Below are 27,872 nucleotides of genomic sequence, written 5' to 3' on the forward strand. Positions count from 1 at the left end.
TTTTTGCTTAGTTTAGGCCACGAATAAGATTGAGGTGTTTTCTCCCTCCTCAAGTACCAGCATATTCTCACAATATCATACACGCCTGATGTATCAAATATGATGCTCAACAAAAACACACAAACAAACCTTTTTTTAAATATGTATATATATTTTTAGACATTTTATCAATACACTTTCATCCTATACTCCGTGAATAAGTGAATAAGTATTACAATATAAAGCATACAGTGGAAATATTGGTAAAGAATGTGCTGATTCTGGAATATTTCCACAATATTGTATGGAGGGAGTGTGCTTATAATGACACTAAGGATTTTTTGGCTCACGATAATTGTGTTCTAAAATCGACAATGACAAACACAATGAATAACCGAACAATGCAGTGTTCGTGGAGGACTGAATGGGCCAGTAAATCGATATAGCAGCCAAAGCAAAGAGAACGTTACAGCTGTGTGTGTGTGTGTGTGTCCTGGTCCCTACAGATTCTGCTTATTATCTTAACCAGTGTATTCAAGCATAAACTGTACATCTCTATCATCCTATCTTCACACATTCTTTGACTAAACGGCATGCGCTGGATCTGTCTGTCTTCCTAGCCGTCATTACCGTGTTGTGTTTGCAAGGCAACACTTCATTAAAATTCCTCATACTTTTTTTTTTCTCCAGAAATATGTAAATCTGTAATAAAATCACCTTGAACTGCTTAACATATTGACTCCATGCATTCATCCCTTCAAGATTTGTATTGATCATTTTAGTGTTCTATCTATTTTTATTTATAAACCTTATAATGAAGAAATGTAGAATTTTATTATTCATAAAAAAAATTGACTTTGTTGTTAAAATGTTAATCCAGCAGAAAGTTACTGCACTAGTTGCATGAATTGTAAATTAAAATAATGGTAATATCTGACAGCTGGATATAATTTGTGACTGAAAATCGTTACGATGGAAATTAAAGGAAATTAAAGCACCTGTATGTAAAAAAAAACACTTTAAAATTAAGAATGGGTAAAATTTTATCCTGCACTATATTAACTTTTGGCATGTATAGTGTATATACGTATATATATATTATATAAAATTAAAATTATGTATGTATATATATGTATATATATATATATATAGTCAATATTTTATGGTAACCATATTGATATTTATAAAGTGGAATATTTTCTAAAATTTGTTTTTAATAACTGTTAAAGATATAATAGATACTGTAAAAGTGATTGTGTACATGTTAAAAATTATTACAGTGACATCATTCCCATTGATTACTGAGCCACCTTTACTGTGTAAAGACATGGTTGTGTTATGATTTTTGTGCACAGCCAACAGAAACAAACAAACAAACAGATCGTTTTGAACCCCTGGTTTGAGGGTCTGAAAACACAAGCTACCTATGGTTCATATTTAAAACTGGTCGCTGTAATTTATCACCTATAAATGTGCTTTTGTTAGTCGGCTTGGCAAACCTGTCATGTAGATGTCACACTGACCGGTAATATTTTCTGTCACGCTCCTCTGAAAACAAGGAACATTCAGCCCCAATAACCTGAGCCTGCTGTTTTTATTTAGGCCCAAAACCCAGGGGAACCTTTTAAATTGCCCCGTCCAACTGGAAAGAGGCACTGAAGCGCTCTGGGTCGGTGTGTTTGGGGCTCATGGGTAGATACCATAAAACATAGTCAGAACTCCAAAAATCTGGTGGGTCTTCATTGATAATGGGCTTTACAGATTTAGTGTGTGCTATGCTGAGAATTTTTTAACTTTTATAATAGTGGATGTTTCAAAAGTTTATGTCACTGTTCTGTAGAAGATAAACGACGCCACATTCCATTTTGATTTATTCCCGTTGTATTTGTCTTTTATTAGATCACTGGCATTTTACTCATGTTGCTGTTTAGCCACGGATTATGATTATAGCTGCAGGCTTTTGATTACATGTTTTATTAAAAAAAAAAAAAAAAAAACAACAACATTTATATCGATAAAATTATGTTTATTAATTGATTTAATTTTTTTCTTCTTATGCCAAATGACAATGATTCATGATTTAATTTCACCCATTTTGAAATTAAACGTTTTAAGTTATTTTATTTGCTTTTGTTCTCACAGTATTTTATTTAGTTAACACAGTCTCATCCCAAGAAGTCATATAACTGACGTCTTTTGACAACATCCGCCTTTTTAGGGTACCCTTAAACGTCGGTCACATGACGATCCTGGGCCGTCATACAACTGACGCTTTACCTTTAACGTCGGTTAGGTGACGGGGTAGGTTTAGGTCTGGGGTAGGGTTAGGATTTTTTTTTTTTTCATTTAGAGCTCTCTCTCTCTCTCTCTATATATATATATATATATATATATATATATATTCTGATTTATAAAATACCATCACAATAATTAAATTTCTTTGTTCATGTGTTCATAAATGAACACAATGTCAAATTATTTAAAAATCATAATACTTGTGTCTAAACTGGCAATTTTATCGAGAAATATTCCAGGTGTTTTCATATTTTTTTTCCCCCTTTTTCTATTTGAAATGTAAAGACACAGCAATCCAGACAAACAAGTTGATATGGGAAACACACAGGCCAATTATAATAAACTGCTTACCCCGAAGAGACACTTTTAAATGAATAACAACATCTGTAGGTAAACAGAAGATTAGTTTAAAATCCTTGATCCACACTTTAAAATAAACGTTTATGGCGAACGTCGGCTTGATTCTCCTCTGTTCAGGCTCAGTCTTCATTTGCACAGCTTTAAACGCAAAATAACTTCTATATTGTGACCAAATTACTTTAGTGACCAAATTCTACTTAAGGAGAATAATATGTGATTTAATCTATTATAAATAAAATGGTATACCTAAGCATTCTGAGCTGGTATACGTGATTGACTGCATCCCAGATGGCTTTAATAAGAAATGTAATTCAGTTAAAATGGCTAACTTTAGTTTTGGTTTATCTCCATCCTATCTGGTATCCTGTCGATCATTTACATAATGAGAAGAAAATGAGGTTACAATTAATAATGTGCCCTCAACTTGAATGGAGCATATGCCGAAGTCTAAAATACCAATCCTTTCACCTCAAGTTACAGAGTTCAAAAGCAAGCCATTTAATGGTGAAACGTTTGCATAAGCGTGATATTTTCCAGATTGTTCCACTAATAGACACATGCGTTGGGTTGTATCGGACAGCAGCAGGCATCTGTGTGTATCCTGGATGTGACTGACTGCCGGCGAGTTATTCATCTCCCGCTGTGAGTCGAGGTCAGTGGCTGGTGAGCTCTTGGCAGCCACTAAAGATTGTTAAACTTGGTGTTAAATGCTACGTATGTGTGACATGGGCGCTAACACATCGATTTGGAGCTCTAAGTCGTGAGCGCGGCAGAGACGTCCCTCATACATCACCCTTTGAGTCACCCAGACGCCAATCTCCATACATTAGAAGCGCAGTAATGCGTGTGTGTGCGTCAAATGGACGAGATGAGTGGCTGCATCCCGGTTCGTGTACTTCTATGAGCACTAGAATGGCCTACTTCACTGTTGATGGGAAAATAGATGCTTTTCCATACTGGGAAACAGATTTAATGTTTGCTATGCTTGTAATATCTTGGCTAGCGGTTCATGGCGAATGGGTCAAGGCACATTCCACTTTGATTTAGTCAAAAGTTTCAAACGCTCCATTTTCCAATTAGTGGAAAATCGATTTTGCTTCTATTAGGTGACTGAAAATGGACACATGTTTGTGTTCAGCTATTATTGTTGATTGGAAAGTGAAACCTTTATTTATTTATTTTGTTATAAAGTATAGTGCAAATCATAACAGGGATTTTTTTTCAATTAATTATAGTCTTATTCTTATGCCAAAACATTATGGAAGTCATGAACCACATTGTCTGACCTTAAAATTGTGTCTTGATACCACACACCCCATCGTCACATGTTGTTTGCATGTTAGCATTAGCATCTGAATTAATTACTCAAAGCTCAAAAAACGCACGAGTGCTTCAAAAACACAAGAACACGAGATTGAATGCATGGGCTACACAATCTGCACTTCTAATGTACTTTAAATCTTCAAAAACTTGCAGATAATAGAATACTAATGGAATAAAATCCCACTTAAACGTACTTAAAGAGAGTTCACTTTCATGACTATGTTTCTTACCAGTTAAGTACTTATAGCTTGTATTAATGTCATATTAAAACGTTTTGGTTACACTTGCAGTGTAATTAAGAATTAATGTAAGATTATTTAACTGCATGTACTTATAGGGTTAGGATCAAGTTTAGGGTTGGGTTTAGGGTTAGTTGCATTTCACATAATTTATGGTTACTATTGCAACTCGCCGATATGTAGCATGTGTAACAAGGGCACTGTAAAATAAGGTGTTACTTTAAAGTACATTTTAAATCTTTATGATTTAATTATGTTTTGTTGTTCTTTAAACAACTAACATACTAAAGCAGATGTAATTACATTAAAATCTCGTTTAGTTTACCATAAATGCTTGTCTGCATCAAACACATATAATAAGGTCAAAAACACTGGCTAATTGCATTTAATTTAAATTGGAATACATAAATGGCATTAAACATGAAATTTAGTCTTCAAAAACATTAAAAGAACATACTTAAGTGCAAACTGAAATCGTACAAATGTTTCCTTTAAAAATGACCTTAAAATTGTGTGATAAAATCAGGAATACAATGCCAGTCACGCGTCAGCTGATGGCGCGGCTGATTTATGATGCCTACATTACATTTCAGACACATTACAGAAGTCTTTTTTAATTCTCCATTCACTCATTCTCCCTGCTGCAAGCTACTTTAAGCTGTCACCTCTATTTGAGTCTTCATATTACATGGCCGCAAGGGGATTTAAAGCATGTATTTTGAAATGAGAATACTATTTCTGGTTCTCTACTAAATGTAATGCATATATATTGTAGAGTGTGTATATATATATATATGAACTTTTAGAAGTGTCATAGTTTCAGTTGTGTAGCTGTCAATGAATGGACAGAAAGCTTTAAGATTTAATCTAAAAGATCTTCATTTGTGTTTCACAGATGAACGCAAGTCTTACGGGGTTTGGAACGACATGAGGGTGAGTAATGACAAAATTTTCATTTTTTCAGTAAACTATCCCTTTTAGTGTGTTGAGAAACTATCATGAATATTTACTCTCTACACTTAATTGATTTTATTATATTAAGCAGAGTTTTAAAAATACAGTTTACTTTTCAGATTTGAAGTACACTACAAATGCACATCCAATATAATTTAAGCACGTTGGTCATCTTGCCAGCTAAAGGGAATAGAAATTCATTCTATGTGCTAGAAATTCAATGAAAGCTGGTTTTCTAATTGTAAATGCATTCATTCATGAAGTTATTGTGAAGACAGGCGTCCCGGGCCTGTGTGTCTATGGAGAATCTGTTTATTGAAAAACGTTCTGTCAGCATGCCAGAGCCTTGAGAAAGCATCCGAATCATTGCTTTGTAAATTAGTCGTTGCCTGGGCTCATGCAAGGGTTTTGTGTTAATCTCCAGTCTGCTTTTAAAGTGCCTGAAGTAGGTGACAGCTTATTAGTAAAAGTCCAAAAGGGAGACACATCCCTTTCCTTAAACAGCTCTCATCTTCCAGTTTTCCTGATCCAGTGGGAATAGCTACAAGGAGTTTCTAATATCCTTTACTCTCTCTCTCTCTCTCTCTCTCTCTCTCTCTCTCTCTATGCTTCTATAGATAACTGTTCAGTTCATTAAAAACAGCTGGAAGGGGTGTTTGGTTTGATCAAAGTTGCACAGCAAAATGACTTTCTCCATTCTAGTCATGTTTGGACAGTTTAGCTACTTGTGTATCTCTGATAGCTGATCAAAAGTGCTTTCTTGTATTCTTTTAATCTGCCCGTAGTACTCTACTTGTTAAATTAGTCAATTATCCAAATTGTAATCCTGAGTTTTGCATCGGATTCTCGAAGGAAACGTTTAGTAATTTGCGGTTTGTCTGTCTGAGTAGAGATCTATATGCCTTACAGATTCAATTGAGTTGGCATCAATCTTAAAGCATCAAGCATGGTTCTTTGCCTCCAGAACAAAAGAGGTATATCACATCAGGGATGCAAAAAGGAAGTTTTGAGTCACAAATTTATTCACAAGACTTTTCTTGTTAGGCCACCCTAATTCCACTTCCTAAACAATTTGCTTGTTCGTATATCATAAGGCTTCTGGAGCTTAAAAAAAGGAGATAAATTGCAGGATCTGGTCCAGTTTGAGTCGAGCTACAAATCTGGTTCGGGTCCATGCTGTTTACTTTTATCTTATCTTTTCTAAGTTGGGACATCTATCTCCCCTATCTTCACAGACTCTTCTCTCTTGAATTTGGAGGATTTTCAGTGATCAGTGGTTTTCTTTGCTAAAAACTGCATTCTGATGAACTTGTATGTAATTACACATTTGCAATGATAAAGTTGCAATTAAGTACATTTAAAAGTGCTATTTGCTATTACATTCAAAGTTACTTTATGTGTGCTTTAGTGTGCTATAATCACCACATCAAAAGAAGTGTGCTTCTTTAAAGGGGGGGTTGACTGCTTTTTTTCTTTGCATAATTGTGTTCATGGGGTGCAATATAACATGTATTCGTGGTTTTTCGTTTTTAAAAAGTCGTTTATTGTCAGCCGCGCTCTCCTCTGTCCTCGAACGAGCGGTTGACTTCCTGAGCCTATGAAACCACTCCCTCAGAAACATGTAGTGGGCTCAGATTGGTTAGTTTGGGCCGGTGTGTTGTGATTGGCTAAACTGTCGCTTACGTTGTCCGGAAAGTTAACGCCCATTACCTTTACGGGCGAAACGGGGACGTCATGAGCTCCGGTCCAGATGTAAATATGCGTCGAACTGCAGTATCAGTTTGAGACAGAATCAGGCCGAGAGAAAGCCGTGATGAAGAGAGTCAAACAGAACCTCACCACACACGGCTCTTAATAAACGTTTCTGAATAATAATTTGCCACATTTTGTTTAACTTTATACACGTTTGTTTTACACAATAGCATCCGATTGGCAACAATAGCAACTGACTGGCTACTAATGTTATACTCAAACAGCATTGGCAAGTTTACGTTCTTGACCAAATCGAAAATAACATCATAAAACATATATACATGAAAATACATTTACAACATTAGCACTTATACAAAATTCATGTTTGTACGCGTTTGTCGTAGACACAAAATAGCATAACTAATAGCCTAGTGGCAATAAAGCCAGAGCTGGGATTTGAAAAAAATAAAACACAACGGCTACGTCTGGAATTATACATGCAAATACATTTAAAATGGTTAAGTCTTAGCCTACTTACAGGTTGTGGCCCAACAACTGCTGCCTCTGGTTTTAAAGTTGGATCTGCTTCATGTTTTAGTTGTTGAATCCGGTGTTGGAAATTCTGGAAGCTGTCTTCCGTAAAATGCGCAGCACAGAGAGCTAGATTACGATCGTCATTTTCAGGAACATAATCAAACATAAATAGTATCCATTGTTGACGAAGTACAGCGTCTGTGGGAAGTTCGAAGACATAAGACCTGACAGCTGCGTGAACAACACACTCGACGAGCTGCAGGAGCTGCTGAAATATGGCCATGCCCTTTTCTGCATATTCCGGAGGGAGGGGTTGATGCAAATGTGTGGGTTAGTGACGTACCATAACCCAGCTGTAGTCCCAATTGACTATGTGCACGAGAAAAATGCTAACTTCCGCCTTGAGGGCGGATGTTGGGTACTTCGGTTCCGGTTGCCGTTGTTTACATCCTACATCAGTGGACCGGCTATCTAAAGCTTAGCTATCTAAATATATTTGTCTAAAACTATGTTCGTTTGTTCATTGTCAAGTCAACCAACACAGTTTTCACTCATATTTGGGTGGAGCCAGGCGCTGCTGCATTGTGAAAAGTAAACGATATTTCACATTTTGTCACCGCACCCAAGCAGTCGCTTCACGGAGTGGAGCGTTGCGTATCCATGACAACTAGAAGGAAGTTTTTAGGCTACTAATTATTTATTATATTATACCCTTTAACCAGGAGAAGCCCCTGGGTTTAGAACCTATTTTGAAAGGGAGACCTGTTTAGAAATATGTGTGAACAGCCTAATATGTGTTAAACAGCCTAACTTGATAACGAACGAACCAACGTCGGATACCTTTACTCCCTGTATGACATGTATAGTGGTTGTCAACACTGATCTATATGACGATAGTGGTTGTCAACAACATAGCCTCTGAACATCATAAACAAAACAATGGCCAACACAAACTGTTCTGGAAAATGCACTTTCTAACGCATGATTTCGCATTTTATAATGTATAGAGAGAACAGTTACCAAATCGCATAGCTTGAGCACGTAACATGGCAACATTAATGTCCGAGTGATTCCACGTGTACCGCGTATGTACACGCCGTCAAATGTCCGAGCGAAACAAAACAAAATGTAGATCTACATCTGGGGAGCGATATTTATTTTTTCCTAGGATGGTAGGAGTGACGGGTAGGTTGGGGTTGAGGTAGGTCATATGCTATATATATATATACACTGTGTATAATATATATATATATATATTTATATATGAAGAGTTCAGATGCAAAAGCCTCTAAATGCCATTTGAAATTTTCATCTTTAATGATGATTTTTATCAAACTTGTATATTTAAGTTCAGTAATTTCACTTAAATAACAATTAATAGGTAATTATCATTGCCATTTAAGTGAAATTACTGAACTTAAATATACAAGTTTGATAAAAATCATCATTAAAGAAGAAAATTTCAAATGGCATTTAGAGGCTTTTGCATCTGAACTCTTCATATATATATATATATATATAGGCTATATATATACAATAATAACGTTAAGTCAACGGTATTCATAAACACGCTGAAAAGAGATTATGCGTGTTGATAGCATGCCAAAAATACGTGATACGTGTCATACATACGCAATTTCATGAGATCAGTCTGAGCATGGATGTTGTTGTGACTTAACGTTCCCTTCAAAATGATGCAAATACTGAGAAATGTAATATTTAAACCCCTTCTCTCTTGCTCTGGGGAGCTGGAGGAAAATCATTAGCCAGTCGATGAACATAATCGACTGTAATATTCGGTAAATGTTCAAGACATCTGGAGAAACATACATCCTCTACGTCGTCCATCAGGCTACCGGAAACTAGACACCCCATATCGGTTTCGCAGCCGGAACTAGCATATGCTAACGTGCACATAGTCCATCCAGTCGTTTTTGTAGGCAATTATACTTCCTGATTTTAAAAAGACAATATCTCTGCTTACATTGAACTTTCAGCACTGCAACTTTGCAGATACTGTTCATGCACCAACAGCAACATTACACACTATTTAAAATGAAAAAAGTGAAATCGCAGTCAACCCCCCCTTTAAAACACAACAAAATATAATTGTAACATAGTGCAGTAGAAATAGCGATGAGGCTGGATCCAGATTCAGGGTGGCTTTATTCAAAAACTACAAATTTAGACAGGAACAGGATACAAGGACTCAGAAACAGGATTCAAGGATTCAAAAATAACCAATGTTAGCATCTAACATACATTTAACAACTCCCAAAGACAGGGCAGAAACACAGGGCTTAAATAATCATGGACTAACAAGATAACAAGGGGGCGTCGGGAATAACCAGAAACACCTGGGAGAACTAACAGACAGGACAGGGAACCACTGAACATGAAATGACAAGACACAAAACCCACATCATGACAATAATAGTTTAAAACTTTTAATTTGACATTATTTCATAGTGCACTTAAAAGTGTACTTAAGTCTTAACATGAAAGAACTCTTTAAGGGCACTTAAGTGGCCTTTTATTTCACTTATATTACTTTATCTGAAAGTAGTCGTTTTAAAAATTTGAAGTGTACATTACAAGTGCAAATTCAATACAGTTAAGTGCACGTATTTTTCACAAGGACTTAAAAATAAGTCACCATGCTGCCAACATTACGCTGTTCTGAATGAAACATAGTTGTTTTAGTCAACTCCATCAGATTTTCTGTCAGAGAAATGAAAATGGAGCTGAAGTTGTATTTAAAAACCATCCTGTAGTCGTCATTAATTCTTCTGTCTACAGTGGTTGCAGTGAGCTGGTGTCAATGGAGATCCACCTGTGAGTCATGCGGTCAGTCTCTCTCTTCCCGCTGCTTCTGCAGTGTTGCTAATGTGAAGATGTGAGCCAGTCTCTGGGCACATAAGGTTCAATTTTTGTGACACTGTAGCTAGATAGTAATTAACCTCTCCTATTTCTGCCATCTTGGCTCTATTGTGTGCTAATATGTCTTCAACTCAATCTGGCCTGTACCTCTATATCTGCTGCTTGGCAGCTTTTTGAGTTTGGCTCAATTCTGCAGTCTTTCAAGTGCTTTCAGTCAGTCGTCTCATTGGCTAAAATTGATTAAGTTAAATGAAAACGTGAAGGAAGCACAAAAAACACACTCTCCAGGCAGCTAATAAGGAGTTGTTACCGTAAAAGTCAAAAGTTTGGAGCTTGGCGTTCCCTTTTGGACTGGTAGTGATCTTTAATCAATTTGGCTGGATGCTAAACTGAATGGACTTGATTTTCTCAAATGGAGATTTGGCTTGGCTGTATGGTAAATGGACTCACATCTGCATTATTGAAACGTTGCTTATTTCGGACTGGTGCCCAGGATGATATTCTGGACGGAATAACAGAATAACTTAGAATGTTGCAGAAATTTGGATAAATAAATCAAAAGTAGGCATGCACACTTAATCAGATGGTGATATAGATTTGTCTCTGTGAATATTAAAGTGCAAAAAGACTATTAAAAATCATAAGTCTGCATGTTGAGCGTGTCTCAGTTTGGTCTAGCTCACACACTGTACTCGTGCACGTGTGACGATTGTGGCTTTTCTTTGTCCTCCATCTCACTATATGAGGACATGAAAGCATGAATTTCATCTCCAGGGTTTCTCTGAGAGTCTATTCACCAGCATTTCACCATTTCATTTGAGAAAAGATATTGTCAGATACACACAAGGTCTTCACAATAACCCACCCAAATAAAAGTTTGGTTTGACTTGAAGAAATGATGACAGAAATATATAGTAGAATGTATTTCTCAAAGTAATAAAAACAATAGGACTTTAAAACATTATTAAGACACATATTACATACTTCAAACAGTAAACATCTGTTGTGCCACACCTCGTTTGCCAAAAAAAAAAAAAATGAAAGGAATTGTTTAAATTTCATTTGATTACATTACTAAATTATTTAAATTGTCGATGCATTAATTTGATAACCATCGTTTTTGATAATACATTTACATTAAATCATAAAATATAGAATCCAGAAAAAAATTGAACCGATGATGCAGAATTTTAGAAGAAAAAAATCATTATAAAGGGCACAATTTTTTTATACATTTTGGTACATTTTCATGATTTCAAATGATTATACATGCTTTTTGATTGTTACAATACATTTTAACCATTAAAAAGGAATCTGGATTAAATAGGAAAACACAAAATGTGTGAAGAAATAAAAATGGATTTCATAAGGCCCTAAAAATCGAATTTTTGTTAATATTTTATTTGTTCAGTTGCATAATTTTCATAATTTTAATCCATTATACATAATAATTTTTTTTATTTAATACAATTTAAATGCAATACTGAAAAAAGAAAATTCACAATGAATTTGGGAAAAATAAAACTGATATAAAAATAAATATATATATATATATATATATATATATATATATATATATTAGTTTCATGATTTCAAATGATTATGCATGTTGGGGGAATGAGGAAAAATAAAACTGATTTCGTAGGGCCCGAAACTTAAATGTTGTAATATTGTTGTTCGGTTGTATAAGTGTCATGATTTTAATTTATTAGACATGCTTTTTGATTACTATAATTTAACCGCTTTATATAAAACGGAAAACAGATTTGGACAAAAATTAAACTGAATTTGGGGGGAATTAAAAAAAAACAAAAACATTCATATAGGGCCCTGCTGGTGTGGGGAATGGACACACACTCTCCTGTAACGCACATCCCACCCAATGGTGGACAGAATGAGCTCTGCAGAACCAACGAGCGTGTCGACTTACACCCTAAACACAGTCCTTCTGTCTCGATTAGTATACACAACCTGGATGCGTGCGCAGACAAACACATAAGGCACAAACACTGCATTAGTCTAATTGATGACTGTGTTCTCAATGAGCATTGTATGTGTGTGTGTGTTTTCTTTTACAAATGAGCGGTTTGGAGTGCATGCTGGGTAATGTGATAGCGTTTTATTGATGAATTCCAAACGAGTTGGATCAACTAGGCAAAAGCGCTCCTACAGATCCTCATCCTGATGTTTCATCACAGTGCATGATATGAGATGGCACAAAAGAACAATTTAGATGAAAGAAGTCATTTGTGTTCAATTGTTTGCTATTATGAGAACTTGAGTTTTTCATAAGAAGAGATAGAATATAATTTGTCACATTGTGTGTTTTTTCCATCCGTCCTTGAGAGAAAGAATATTACTGTAATGTTACATCAGCTGAGATCTGCCTTATCGTAACTAGGATAACTGCCTCCAGCTCGCTCGCTCCACTTTTCCACAGGTATGTGTTCATTCTGGTGCCATTCAGTGCATTAGAACAGTTTTTGGCTGGTAAAATCATCTCTAAATCATCTAGACACCCTGTGGTCTCTAAAGTCCTGTAACATTCTTGCACAAGCACTAACTGATTTCCTCAAGTACAGTTTTCAAAACAACAAGATCTCAAAATGCTAAACTATCGTTTTAATTTTTCTGGTCAGTCTGGAGTAAGAATGGTTGTATTTGTGAAGATCATGTTTGAATAAAATACTATTCATTTGATTTCTTGATTTATTTATTACTTTCTGAGAGGTTTGTGATTCATGTTTAAAATGGTTGATATTACATTGAAATAATCATTAGTAAATGAATTTCAGAGTTGTGGTCACACAGCCAGTTAAAGATTAACCTCTGTGAGTTTCAGTCATAAACACATTCACTATTTTTAATTATTTTTGTTTCAAAAGAATTAATTATAAAGAAATGGTCCACTCAGTAAAGGTAACATTCACATTAATCTAACTGTAATGAAAGGAACCTTATCATGTATAGAGAAGCATTCAGTCTGATAGAGAGTGGTAGATCAAGCACTGCAACAAATGTATTTTATCTGTACTAGGACGTTAAAAATATAATATACTTCTTTTGAATATCTTTGTACGTCTACGTCTTTGTACATCTTTGTAATTTCTGACATGTAACGTCAAGAAATACAGTACGTTTTGTTTTTAGAGACAGGTTTATCTGAAATTGTATGCTTATTTTACCCCCCTGAAAAATTAAAATAGTGTCATGATGCGCTAGAAATGATGAGGAAGCAGGATCCACATGCAGCACACTTTCTTCAATAAACTGAAAACAAGACTCTGTACTCAGGACTCAGGGACTCAGGAACTCAGGACTCAGTGACACAGGGACTCAGGACTCAGGATTTAGGGACTCAGGGACTCAGGACTCTGAACTCTGGACTCAGGATTTAGGGACTCAGGGACTCAGGAACTCAGGACTCTGGACTAAGGACTCAGGGACTCAGGATTTAGGGACTCAGGGACTCAGGACTCAGGATTTAGGGACTCAGGGACTCAGGACTCTGGACTCAGGATTTAGGGACTCAGGGACTCTGGACTTTGGACTCTGGACTCAGGGACTCAGGACTAAGGATTAAGGGACTCAGGGACTCAGGATTTAGGGACTCAGGGACTCAGGACTCTGGACTCAGGATTTAGGGATTCAGGATTTAGGGACTCAGGGACTCAGAACTCTGGACTCAGGATTTAGGGACTCAGGGACTCAGGATTTAGGGACTCAGGGACTCAGGAACTCAGGACTCTGGACTCAGGATTTAGGGACTCAGGAACTCAGGAACTCAGGACTCAGGGACTCAGGACTCAGGACTCTGGACTCTGGACTCTGGACTTTGGACTCTGGACTCAGGGACTCAGGACTAAGGATTAAGGGACTCAGGGACTCAGGATTTAGGGACTCTGGACTCTGGACTCAGGATTTAGGGACTCAGGGACTCTGGACTCAGGGACTCAGGAACTCAGGACTCAGGACTCTGGACTCAGGACTCATGAACTCATGACTCAGGGACTCAGGACTCTGGACTCGCCCTCTGGACTCTGGACTCAGGGACTCAGGGACTTAGGACTCAGGAACTCAGGGACTCATGAACTCTGGACTCTGTACTCAGGGACTCAGGGACTCAGGAATCAGGGACTCAGGACTCTGGACTCAGGGACTTAGGGTGCTTTCACACCTGCCTCATTTAGTTCGGTTGAATCGCACTAGAGTTCGTTTTCCCTCTTGGTGCGGTTCGTTTGGACAGGTGTGAAAGCAGCAATCGTACTCGGGTGCGCACCAAAGCGGACCAAACAAGCGTACGCTTTCAAACGAACTCTGGAGCGGGTGAACTCTCTGAGAACGTGATCCGACCTCGAACAGACCCAACTGCCAAATAACTGCGCATTTTTTGACTAAACCAGCTGTCGTAGTAAAACAAAATGATTATTTATATTGCCAATATCGCTCCCTTTCAGCCATGATTGACTTACCATGTTCTGCACTCTCACTAAAACAGTCATCATAAACACTGAAGTTGTCCGCACTGCACAGGGAATCTCTTATTCATATCACATCTATACTTTGTTATTTATGATGGGATTTGCGAAAGGTGTAAACATGAAAGCACTGCGTCGAAAGAGGATATTCCGGCGCGCTGTCTGGCCACACGATACTGTTGCGCGTCTTTCTGCGCGTCGTGTGTGCATCAGTAGAATGAATGAATGAACGTGTGCATCAGGACATTCACATACAGAGCGTTCTCTTTAGTCTAATCGCGCATAGATCCAAAAAGGCATTTGCAGTTCATAATGTAAGGATAGTTACAAGGATGATGCTGCGTTAATTTACGTTAAACTGGACAAACTTAATCGCAAGCGTTAACATTGACAGCACTTGTTAGCAGTATAAGAATCTCATTATTTGAATGTGTGAACACAGTCCCTCTCTCTATAAATGAAAACTTTGTGCATTAGCCAATCCGTCTTCTGCGCAGTACCACTTGTAACGCAAAGTTGCCCAGAGATAAAAAAACAGTAGATGATCGAATGAAAAGATGCACGAGAGTTGTATTTCCCAGCGTTTAATAGAACCACTCAAACATTACACTCGTCGTCCTCTCAAAATCCGAATTACAACATCGTATAGATGACATTGTATCATATGATACTCATTAGTTTCTTCATGTTGCGTTTGTATAGAATAACACAAAACTAGTAAAATAACAAATATTGCTGTAGGAAATATTGCACTTCCTGATTTCCCTACTTGAGAATCCTTGTCCAATGAATGAACGACCTTAGCACACGTGTGGTTTTGTTTACAAATTTTGGTTCACTTGCAAAAAGAGCAGTGTGAAAGCGAACTGTACCAAAAATAATAATGATAATAATAATTTATTTGGTCCGGACCAATGCAAGTGAACTATCGGACTTTCCAGGTGTGAAAACACCCTGAGGGACTCAGGGACTCAGGGACTCTGGACTCAGGACTCAGGGATTCAGGGACTGAGGGACTAAGGGACTCAGGGCCTCAGGACTCAGGAACTCGGGACTTAGGACTCAGGATAAAATGGAATGGTTTCGTAGGTGTAGTATACGCTGCTGCTGCTGAACAAGGATGACTTGCTTTTGATAAATGCTCAGAACATAAAAATCTATACATATTGTATACAATTAATGTAAACATGCTCCTACTGCTAGAGTGAGGGATGCAGAGGCAGGTGGTGCTGGGGAAGTGGAGGAGTAGAAAAATAAGTTGCATAGCATTTGTTTAGATGCAATGTGGTTATAGGGAAGTCGTAATGGATATGTGAAATTGATTGGCTACATCAGAGTTACAGTGAATAAAGTTTCATGGCTGAACTTTTCATATATCTGAGATTTGACGGCACTACCGCTTGACAAATCCATAATCAGTTCCTTCTCACTGTAGCAGCCTTGTAAACATGACGTTTCCAGATAACCTGTGTATACGCATGACTTCAGCCAATCAGATTAGAGCTTGCCAGATCACGAGGCTGAGATTAGTAAACAAAACAAAAAGTCAGTGAGAGATGTGAAGAATGTGACATCATAACAGCTTTTGAAAAACACAAAGTAAACAGCAGAGCTGAAGTAATCTAAAGTTTAATCTTCCTCATGAATATGCATGCACATAATTAAGGTAGTGCTGTCACCTTCAATGCAGTATGCAAATGAGTCCGCTATTGATTTGATTTTTACTTGTTCCTGTCAGCTATGTGCGTTTATGTGACAGGTGTTGATGACCGTATGCAAATGTTGGGAATTTGCCTGTGAGATTACAGTCTCCACCCCTCATGAAACACTTCTCGCTTCGTTTTGCTTCATAAACGTGACAAGATGTATTTGCACGTTATCTGCAGGCTGTGCATGCGTTTACATCCCACTTCAGCGTTCAAATGATTTCTTTGAGCAGCCGTGCAAAAAATAACACACCTTCTTTCTCTCTTCCTCTCTAGTACTCCTAAAAGGAGACACAGTATATTCTAGAAGAGATATACATGTAAATATTATAGTATTTCACTTCTTGGAAATATAAATATTGATGACATCATTTCCGGTGCAGCCTGGAGCATATATTGATTTTTTGTCTAGTAAAAAGTGTCTGTAGAATGATATTGACCCTTCATCAGAGTAGCAGTAGGAGCAGATCATGGGTTGTGTTAAGATACAAGCTACTCAACACTGCACAGTGTGCATAGTATGACTACAATTTAACACATATACAATATTGCAATAAGACAAAGTTAGTGCTACATTCTCTTGAGAACAAGATGCGCTCTTAAAGGAGTTCACTTTAAAAAAAAAAAACTTTTGCTGATAATTGACTCATCCCCATGTCATCCATGTCATTCTTTCTTCAGTGGAAAAGAAATGAAGGTTTTTGATGAAAACATTCCAGCATTTTTCTTCATATAATGGAATTCAATGGGAACCAGATGGTTCAAGGTCAAAACGACAGTTTTGAATAAGTCTTATCAAGCGAAACGATCGCTCATTTTATAAAAAAAAAGTTTTATAAGCTCAAATGGTCGCCTTGCTCTGTTCTTTGATGCGTGTTCGTGACTCTCCTATTCCAACCTTGAACCTTTTGGTTCCCCCTGAAGTCCATTTTAAGGATTTTTTCTTTTCGACTGAAGAAAGAATGACATGAATATCTTGGATGACATGGGGGTGAGTAAATTATCAGTAAAAGTTTTTTTAAAAGTAAACTAATCCTTTAATTGTATTGAATGCACTCTTAACCGTAAAGGTACTTAAAAGGCCACTTAAGTAAAGAGACTAAACTTAATGTTTCTTAACACACTGCTGATGTGATTTGATATTTACTTACTATAAGACATGACATGATCTTCAAACAGGAACAGGACGTGTTTGAGCAATAAATCAATGATGCAATCACACAATCTCTCAGATTATTTACTCATCCTCAGGCCACAAAAGGTTGAAGAATAGGAGATAATCTAATGATCCACCTCATATTTAACCACCTCTCATGGCTGAACTAGATAATACAGTCATTGTTAATATTGTTAAATCACCAATCCTTCTCTCATTTTATATTATTTTTATTAAAAAATCTCTGCAATCTGATTTGGATGATCTGTGTTCAACTGTGGCTGCACATTAGTTTATCTGATCATGTTTTAAATGCCAAAATTACATTTGAAATTTCGTATATAATAACTTAAATGTCCTCCATTAGTCTGATTAATGGTCTTACAAATCGCATATAAATCTGATATTTTCTACTGTACACACTAGTAGTAAAATTAGTTTTTTTTTTATTGTATTTTTTTTTTTATAAGACATTTGTTTCTAAATTAATATTCTTTTCACACACAAATAATGCATTATTGGGTCTCAGGGAGTTAACATACTGTAACTTGAGTATGAATTATGAGTTGATTTCCTCATGGGGACCAACACATGTCCCCACAATGGGCGATTATTTCTGGGATTGTAATCTTTGTGGGAACATTTTCTGCATTTTAACATTTTCAAAAAACATTATTCATAAGCTGTTTAACTCATGGGGACCAAAAAATGTCCCCAATAAGGACAAGGATTTTGGATACGGGAACATTTTGTGGCCACACACACTAAAACACAGTTACAGTATTATGCAGTCCTCTGAAGGAAAATATTTCAGAAAATCTGTATCTGTTGTTTTGCTCTCCCTCTGTTATTAAAATCATGATCTGGCAAATAAGACTTACAATTTATGGTTGAGTTTTTAATTAAAAATAATGTCTTGTCTTTTGTGGAGATGAATGACATCGTCGTCCATATATAGAGCAGTTCAGGAGCATGAGAGCACGGTGACTCCTCTTTGTGAACACAGTCATCAATTATGTTCATTCGTGTGTTGGGGATTTTCCATAGACATGATGATTTGTATACTCTCCCCTTATACTAACTCTACCTCTAAACCTACCCATCACAGAAAGCTTTCTGCATTTTTTACATTTTCATAAAGCATCACTTAGTATGATTTAATTATAAGCTTTTCCTCATGGGGACCAAAAAAAAAAATGTCCTTACAAGGACAATGATTTCTGATATTGTCATCTTTGTGGGGACATTTTGTTAGGTTTACCAGGCCACACACACACACACACATTGTTTCCTTGAAGTGCTACCACATGTAAATCATTAAAAAAAAACATATTTTGTTGGTATAAATTAACATATTAATATGAATAAACATGATTAAAACCAGTTACAGTAATTTAGATTTTACTTTTTTTTTTTTCAGTGCTCATTCAGACAGATGGTTTTGGTCGTTGTGTCATGTCTGGTGCTGTTTTTCTTTTCTTTTTTCTTTTCTTTTTTTCCTTTTTGTGCATCCCACCACGATTGGTGCATTTGTAAGACCATGTGTGAAATTTTGTGTTGTGGAACACAAAAACACACCTTCTGTCAGTGCCTAGAAACAAACCAGATCAGGTGAATCAGAAACTAGATTATATAGATGTTCAAGTCAATTTTAAAATAAGAAGCACAATGCTCCAAAATTATTACGGCCTACGTTTATTATACTATGTATTTAAATTGCATATAAAAATTCCATCCATTGGTTTACACAGTTTTAACATAACCTAATAAACTTAATGTGACGCATATTCGTCAGTTACTGTATGTATTAATGGATAAGATTTCTGTAATCAAATGTAATGTGTTTTAAATGCACAATAATCAGATTTATATATTTATCACCAATGAATCCAATTTGTTTAAATCTCATAAATTTGAACCGATTGTACTTTTTAACTAAATAAATGTAATTGGTTTGTGCTGATTTATGATTTGTGTGATTTATGCTAATTCTAAGATTTTTTTTTTATAAAATACATGCAAACACTTATTAAGAAACTAAGATGAGTTGCCAGAAATCATACCTGTTTCTTATTTGTTTCATACGACTGACAAATATGTATCACATTAAGTTTATTAGTGTTTTAAAACGGTGTAAATCCAAATGGATGGAAATTTTATATGCTATCATATACGTAAATCTCTCAAGCCATCCTAATTGTTGAGCCTGATAAAAGCATTGCAGTGAACTATTCTGTTAAACTCTGTGTTTAATGCATTCACACTATTGTTTGGCACTTCAGCCAACAAAGGGAACATTTCATGGCCTCTCGTTCAAGCTTGTACGTTTGATTTCTGTCCTTCAGTTCCCTTTTGACAAAACCATGACTGTATGTGTGATAAATTCATGTAGTCACATGACTTCAGTCAGACTGTGAAGGTCAACGATCCGTTTCTCTGAAACAACCCTGTTGAACTTGCATGAATATTCATGATTATGAATAATGTTGTTGAAAGATACTGTCTCTTCATGTGATAATGATATTATCACTCCAACTCATGGTCAGGCGTGTTGCCATGTAAAAAAACAAAACATCTTGGTTTGTTTTTTCAGTTTCCCGATGAATGATTATTAACGGAAAGCTTTTATGCTGTAAGAAGGGAATAGCTTAAAGTAGAATTATTACACAATTTCCCCATAATATTCAAAATACTGTGTCATGTTGTTTTAATAATGTGCTACAGATAACATATCTGTTACAACCTCAAAAATGTGTTCTATGGTTTCCTGACCCTTGAATGTCGCATACTTACACACCCTGACTATGACCCCATGCGCACACGCACACACACACTCATTCGCTCGTGTCACTCCTACATTTGTTTCTCACAGTGGTTGAATAAAGGCCATTGTAGTATCAGAATTGCAGGCCTGTGTGTGTGAAGAATCATGTATGAAACTAAATGCTCAAAGTACGCCATAGTGACACCTATGTGAAAATAAATCGTTATTTTTATTGAACCACAACAAGACAACATTCTATTATATGAGGGACTAGATCTGCAACAATAGCAAGTTATGAAATTGTATGGAAGCCCATTTCAGAGAGGGAAAAGTAATTGAGAGAAAGGAATAAAGTCACTTTTTATTTTGAGGTAAAGCAGGCTTTCATAAATTTGTTTAAGCAAAATATATGAAAGGTAGTATTTGTGCGAAAAGTACAATTTAGCATACTTTTAAAAATAGTGCTTATTGTGGAAATAATATACTTTAATGAAACTTAAGTGGGAACTGAAGAACTTTTTTACTTAATAAAAATGTTTTATGGATTCAATTTGTATTAAATACAATTAGAGGAAATTTAGAGTGCTTTTGACCCACTTAAGTAGGACTTAAGTGCATTTTTATATGAAATTTCATAATTCCTTCTGTTGTTTTTTGGATTAATGGTTAAAGTTACTGCTGAATGTACTGACAAGCATTTATGGTAAACTAAAATATACTTTGTAATTTCTACCGAAACATTAAATATATTTGTAATCACACATTTGTAATTATAAATTTCAACTTAGTACATTTAAAAAATGTTAACTTTTACGTTTATTGAATAACATGCGTACTTAACAGTTAGTATGTTAGTCAACACATCAAAATAAGTCTTTAAAGCTAAAAAAAATTGTACTTTAAAGTAAAACTTTTAACTTGACTTTAACAAAGTGTTTTAAAAACACTTTTTTTATTATTATTAACTGCATATACAGTACAATTAAGTGCACTTGTTTTTCAGGCACTTGAGTCTGTGCTATATATAGTTGCTCTATTGCCCGTCAACGACCTTTAGATATGACTACATTCACAATACTCCACGTCCACACAGGAACTCATTGCTTAATTCAGGTGTTAGTGTTTTCTGAACTCTGTTAATGTTTCTCTGCTGCTAGTTTAATGGTTAAAGGTCTGAATGGCAGATCAAGGGTTCAAGGATCAACTCAGAGTAAGTGTAATCCAGATGTAAAAGATCATAACCCGACCTCAAGGCCTTATTCTTGTCCTTGTCTCGCCTTGAAGTGTTCCTCAAACACATAGCTAGACAAACTCAGATAATGGTTTGCTTTTGTTTGAGGTGTGTGAGATTGGAGTGAGGTCAGAAGATTTACACCATGTTAGTCATGTCTGGGCATTTGGTCTTACAGGTGGAGAGTGTTGCAATAGTTTAATCACACACACACACACACAGACAGGGAGATTTGTTTTGTGAACTCAAAGGGTGTTGTTCAGCACACACACACACACACACATACAGATAATCTTGAACATGTTGGTAAAATCCATGAGTGCTTTCGATAGGATTAGATGTGAGGGCTGTGTGTTACCTTGAGGAAAAACAAAATTATACCCACAATCCTCAGACTTCCTGCTTTATAATAACAGTGTGATAACATTTTGATACTGTCTTCAAGGCTTCAAGAGATTGTTGCTCTCTACAAAAAATAAAATAAAATAAAAATAACTGTCTGTGGTTGAATCAGGGCTCTAGATATTAAACAGTCTCATGAAATTCAACTTTGAGGAGCCAAATTACATTTTTAGTCGACACATATCAGCATTGTAGAACAACCATTCTGTTCAGAAGTACCTTATGTTATTGAGAGTATAATTCCTAGGTTAGCTTTTAATTACAAACCCTAGTTAGGCATTCTATGTCACACAATAACTAATAATGTTTTTCAAAGTTTTTAGAATGCCAGTATTCATTTACAAAACTCAATATGACAAATGATATATCTCTAATTACACATAAATCAGATGATATGTGATGATGAGGTTGGTGTACAATCATCTGATAGTTTGTTTTGAAATGGGTGTAACTGAAGAATGACTTGAGGTTCCTCATAAAATGAGTCTGAATTAAAACTCTTAAGAACGTTGAAGGTTGTTTATAAAACTTTTTGACTGACTTGTGTGTGTGTATATATATATATATATACATATATAATGTATATAATGTTAATTTTGTTCAGTCATTTTTTGGCTAATCATACATAACAGCCTGCGCTATGTTTGTCACACTTACATATGGATGCACACAAAGTTTTCCCAACTGAAGCCCACAGTGACTTGTTTTGAGATTTAAGATCACCTCATCATTTTGTCACACATGTGACCATTTTTATTCTTAAAATGCTAGTATTTAAAGGGATAGTTCACTTTGAAATTAATTTTTAATATGTTTTAGCTTACCTCAAGGACATATTTAGGCTGTGGTTACAAGAGGTAAAAACGATATAAATACTGTTAATTTTCTCACATAAACCGCTTGTTTCGCGTCTTAGGCCATCAGTGTGTACTTACATTTACGACTCCTTTAAATCATGTTTAATTTGGACTTCTCTGTGCATGCTCTTTGAGTTGGACCCAGGGTAGACCCCATAAACTTCCATTATATGACTGACAGACACGAACAGTTTGACCAAAAAATATCAAAATTGAAAATACTGTGGAAACAAAGACACCTGCATATTGGATGCCCTTGAGGTAAGCTAAAACATATCAAATATTAATTTCAAAGTGAACTATCCCTTTAATCCATTAAAAAATTATTTAAATATGCTTAATAATGTTCTGGATAGTTTTTTAAATATACTTTATGTAGTAAGTATACTTAAATGTAGCCTATAGAATGCTATTTCAATACTAATTGGGGCTAAATTGACTCACTTTTACTTTACAAAAATATTCTTGTACTATTTCAATACTTATCGAACCTAAATTGGCCCACTTATTAGTTTACAAATGTATATTTGGAAGTTTACTATTTTAATATGTATTTGTACTAAGTTGGGCCATTATTTTGTTTACAAAATAATACTTGTAAATGTACTATTTCAATATCATTGGTTCTAAATTGGGCCACGTTATAGTTTACAAAAGTATACTTTTAAGTATAACTGTAGTAAACTTTGAGTTCTAGTTTACACTAGTTTGCAACATAAATGTTTTGTTCTTTTGTATTGCAAATATACTGTAAACTAAACCACAAATGTCTTATTGGTTTACTGTTAGTTTATATATTATATAAAAGGTATCTACTTTTGAATGTCCTTATAGGGACAAAGGGATAAGGGATAAAACAATAATATTTTTTTCTTAATTCAGTTGCCATATCAATCCAAGTAACAAAGGGCCAGATTTTGATTGAAAGGTGGGTATTGCTGAAGACTTGCTAAAGAAAGCTCACCAGGATTTGGTACAGAGATTGAATGTCAGTAGCAGAGATGTCTGTCAGTAGCTGGCTTGACTTTATCCTTATTTAACTGTTTGCTGTAATGAGACACGCCTGTGTAACACACACCAGATGCGCTTAATCTGTGCGTGTGTGAGAGGAAGATCGGTTTCAACCTTTTGTTGTGGGGCACCAACAGCCAGATCAGGTTCCGTAGAGTTCAACCCATCATTTAATTTAAGAGAGAGCGAGAAGAAAGCATTGAAAGATGGATGGAGTGAATGACTGTATACCTGTGATGTTAATTGTTTTCCAATGGTTAATTAATGTCAACAATCTCCTGGAAGATTCAGATGTTTTACACCTGCAGCTTTCACACATGGCTCTCATTTACACCTGCTAGAGAGAGAGAGAGAGAGAGAGAGAGAGAGAGAGAGAGAGATGGGCAACAGAACATGGTCTTGTCTTGTTCATTGTTTTGTTGATGTTTGTGGTGTGAGTGATTGAGAGAGTTTAATTGAGCTGCAGCATCTGCTCACACTAGAGACAACGAGTCTCTCTCGTTCTCGTCTCATGAAAGTGGAGCTCGTCTCTCAGATCTCATAGCTCCTCAATGGAGTCTCCACGGAGTTTCCATAGCGATGGGTTTTGTTTCAATTCAATTAGCCTAGATCTTTTAAACAAGGATCAGATCACCTTAACGAGATTAACGCCCACTCTTCCCCCTCACACACACATACAAATCACACTTACTATTATTCACAAATAATTACAAGAAACAGCAAGTAACACATTGAATTAAATGTGAAATGTTAAATGATGAGTAGAAAGAATTTTTAAGAGAAATAGTTTTTAGTAGTAGAGAAATAGTTAAGAGAAAATTATTTTTTGGTTTGTTTTGTAAAATTGTATTAGTCTCAGGTATCAAAATGAATGAGGTCTCATGAGCCTTGAAGGAGAAATTACATGTTCATAAGGACACAAATAGAGCAGCCTGTTGGTTGGCCCGTGTCTCCTCAAGCACACTTAATACTAACGAGATTATATTTGCATGGCAAATCAACCTGAGAGACTGACTGTCTTTGGCAGGTTGTGTGTGTGTGTCCTGGTAAACCCTGTCCCCACAAAGATGGCAATATGCAAAATTATGGTCCTTGTGTAGGAAAATTTTTGATTTGTATGTTTGGGGCAGTTAGACTCAGATCATGAGATAATAAACCTCAAATTATCTTATTCATTTGAAAAGGCATGGAAAAATGACTTCCCTGCCCAATTTCTCCTTACAGCATTGGGTTTAATTACCAACAATTTATTTCTAGGATGTTGAGATTTTGGCATGTTGCCATGTGGTTTCTAGGGTCTTTTGTAAAAAAGAAGTCTGCTTAATTCTATTAAATTCTAAAAATGTTAAATCGTAAGTAAATGAAAAAAAAAACTGTACTAGCAGATAATATAATATTAATCAAATAAAAGACCACTTAAGTGTAATTAAGTACTTTGAACTGTTTTAATAATTCTTGGTCAACCTTTTAACAAGTTTTTATTTTGATGTGTTTACTAAGATTTTAAAGCACATGTACGGTAAAGTACTTGATTATAATTTCAACAATATGTTAATCGATATTGTTTTTTTTTTCAGTTATTTGACTAAATTGCATTATTACATGACACACACATTAAATATACATGACATACATGTTTCAATAGAAATGACATTAAAGTATGTTTTAGTTTAGGATAAATGCTTTCCAGTACTTTCTGCAGAACACTTTAACCCTATTTCAAAAAATAATAGAAGCAATTATGAAATGACTTAAGTGCATCTTTAATTTAACTTTGTTACTTAAAAGGGTCATGAATATAGAAATAAAAATCTCCTTGATCTTTTGACATGTTGTACTATAAAAAATATCTTTTAAGATTCAGAACTCAAAGTTTCCTTTTTAGTCATGTTTTATTGAAATCAAGCTCAGAAAACGACTCGTTTCAGATTTTGTCACATTATCATTTAATAGTGCTAAGAGAGACCGCCTCTACAAAAGAAAATCAATGCCTACTTCTACATCATTGCATCTTTGGCCCCGCCCCCTTGCACATTAATGTGAAAAGTAGAGACTAAAATTAACATTACCTTCCTAAAGATCATATTATGCTAGGAAAGTGGAAACTATTTTTTTTTATTTTTGTTATTTGTTTGATATATTTCACTTTGTATTCGGTGTAAATCAGTCGCAATTTCGGCGCAGACTTTTACTGTCTTACTGACTTTAAGATATTGCTCTGACAGTAATGCCACAACATGTAAGTAGCGGTGTTTATTTGAATGCCTAATCTCTGGTCAGTGATTTCTGATATGTAATGATTCATGTACAGTTAGACGTTCTTTGTTTCCAACCTCTAGACCTAACCCTAGACCTAAACCCACCCACGTCATCTAACTGACGCTAAAGGTTGCCATGTGCGTCGGATTTAGACGCAAGGTCAAAAGTGTCAGTTAGATGACGCCCTAGGATGAGAATGCGTTGGAATGAACTAGTTCATTTTTTGAAGCATGAACACTGTGTACTTTGAACTAGTTGTGAACGTTCCCAACACTGCTTATTTCAGTTAAAATCATAACGTTATATGTGCACCTCAGGAAACATTATTAAAAATAATTTGAAATGCATTTCACGACCCCTTTACGTCCTAGTTAGTGGGTCAAAAAGCATTCAAAAGTTCAGCTAATGGCAATTAAGTGGCCATGAATATTACAACTAGTTTGCACTTTTCTGTTGAAGTGTACTTTTCTTTTTTTAAAGTATGTTAAAGTACGTCTTTTCACAAAAAGATATGTTCCGAGTTCAGAAAATCAACCAATTCACACAGCATACTTATATCTTTCCTCACACATTAAACAGGAATAAGAGAAGATGTTTTAACACAGTATATATTATACATCTTTCATGCATCTTTCGAAATGTCATATTTGATGCAAATGTGTATGAAATGCATGGCTAAAGTGTTGACTTTGAAAAACGAGTCATTTGAGCTATTTGCTTCAACTTGGAAATGTTAGTGAATCACTGACCAGTTCCTCTCAGAAACGCTAAACGCATTCACCTCGAAAGACACATAAAGGTTACCTCATGATTTTGTTTAAATGTCAACTGAGACTGAGAGTTATGAGCGGTTTTATGGTGTTGAACAGTTTCTGTTTAACCAAAGTCTACTGAGTGACGCTTTGCTCTCTGAACTTTAGCCACTGTTTAGCATAAAGCGGAAATACAGTAACATGGCTCCGTCTGGTTGTTAACACGTCTCGTAAAATAACATTACCCTGCTAGGACACACACATCTGTAACTGGTACACAGTAATGTGTTCAGGCCACGGGTTTAATGAGCTGCCAACATCAGCAGGAACAAGGCAGGAATGGTCTCGATTAGGTTGCTGGATGGAGGTTGAGAATGGTGCTCTGGGTACATTTATAATTGGGCTGATTTTACTCAAGCAGTTCAGAAAAGTTGAGAAAATCTTTCTTATTGCAGTTCCTCAAAACTTTTAAAGGAGTAGTTTACCTAGAAATGTAATTTGCCGCTACAAACCTGCTTGACTTTCATTCGTGGAACACAAAAGGAGGACATTTTTTTTTGTATTGTATCAGAGGACTGCACGAATTAGGGGTAAAAAATCTTATTGTGATTTTCTGATAAAAAATGTGATTGTGACTTTTAAAATGCAAACTTACAAACAAACAAAAATAAGCTGTGGTTGTTTTTGGGGCCAAAATTTTGATTTTTATATATCAAAATGGCTATATAAAAAAAAGGAATAATAATAATGAGTGCTGTCAATAGATTCATCACGATTAATCCAACACATCTCATGACCAATTCGTACGAATTTGTACGAGTGATTGAAATCTAAAACGAGATTTGTCTAAAACGATTTGTCTAAACACACGTGTTTAGGGGTGGGGTCAGTGGTATGTAAGTAAGGGTTAATGCCCGACGAGGTGTCCATTGTCAGGTTTTAATGGACGACGGCGAGGCGTGAACCGGCCGACGCGCAGCGGAGGACGGTTGCCTCCGCC

The 27,872-nt window shown here is 35.8% G+C and overlaps 1 protein-coding gene across 24 annotated transcripts in view; it reads left to right on the forward strand.

Moving 5' to 3' along the window:
• The window catches only part of LOC120477782 (adhesion G protein-coupled receptor L3), a 375,074-nt gene that overhangs the window by 45,172 nt on the left and 302,030 nt on the right, over positions 1-27,872 (forward strand). For all 24 annotated transcript variants that reach the window (XM_039669601.2, XM_089125499.1, XM_089125755.1 and 21 more), the window contains exon 2: positions 5,092-5,129. The gene's annotated coding sequence lies outside the window, so the exon portion shown is untranslated. The remainder of the gene's footprint in view (positions 1-5,091; positions 5,130-27,872) is intronic.

Source organism: Pimephales promelas, chromosome 1 (genome assembly GCF_988280905.1).
Source record: "Pimephales promelas chromosome 1, fPimPro1.hap1.1, whole genome shotgun sequence".
Lineage (NCBI taxonomy): Eukaryota > Metazoa > Chordata > Actinopteri > Cypriniformes > Leuciscidae > Pimephales > Pimephales promelas.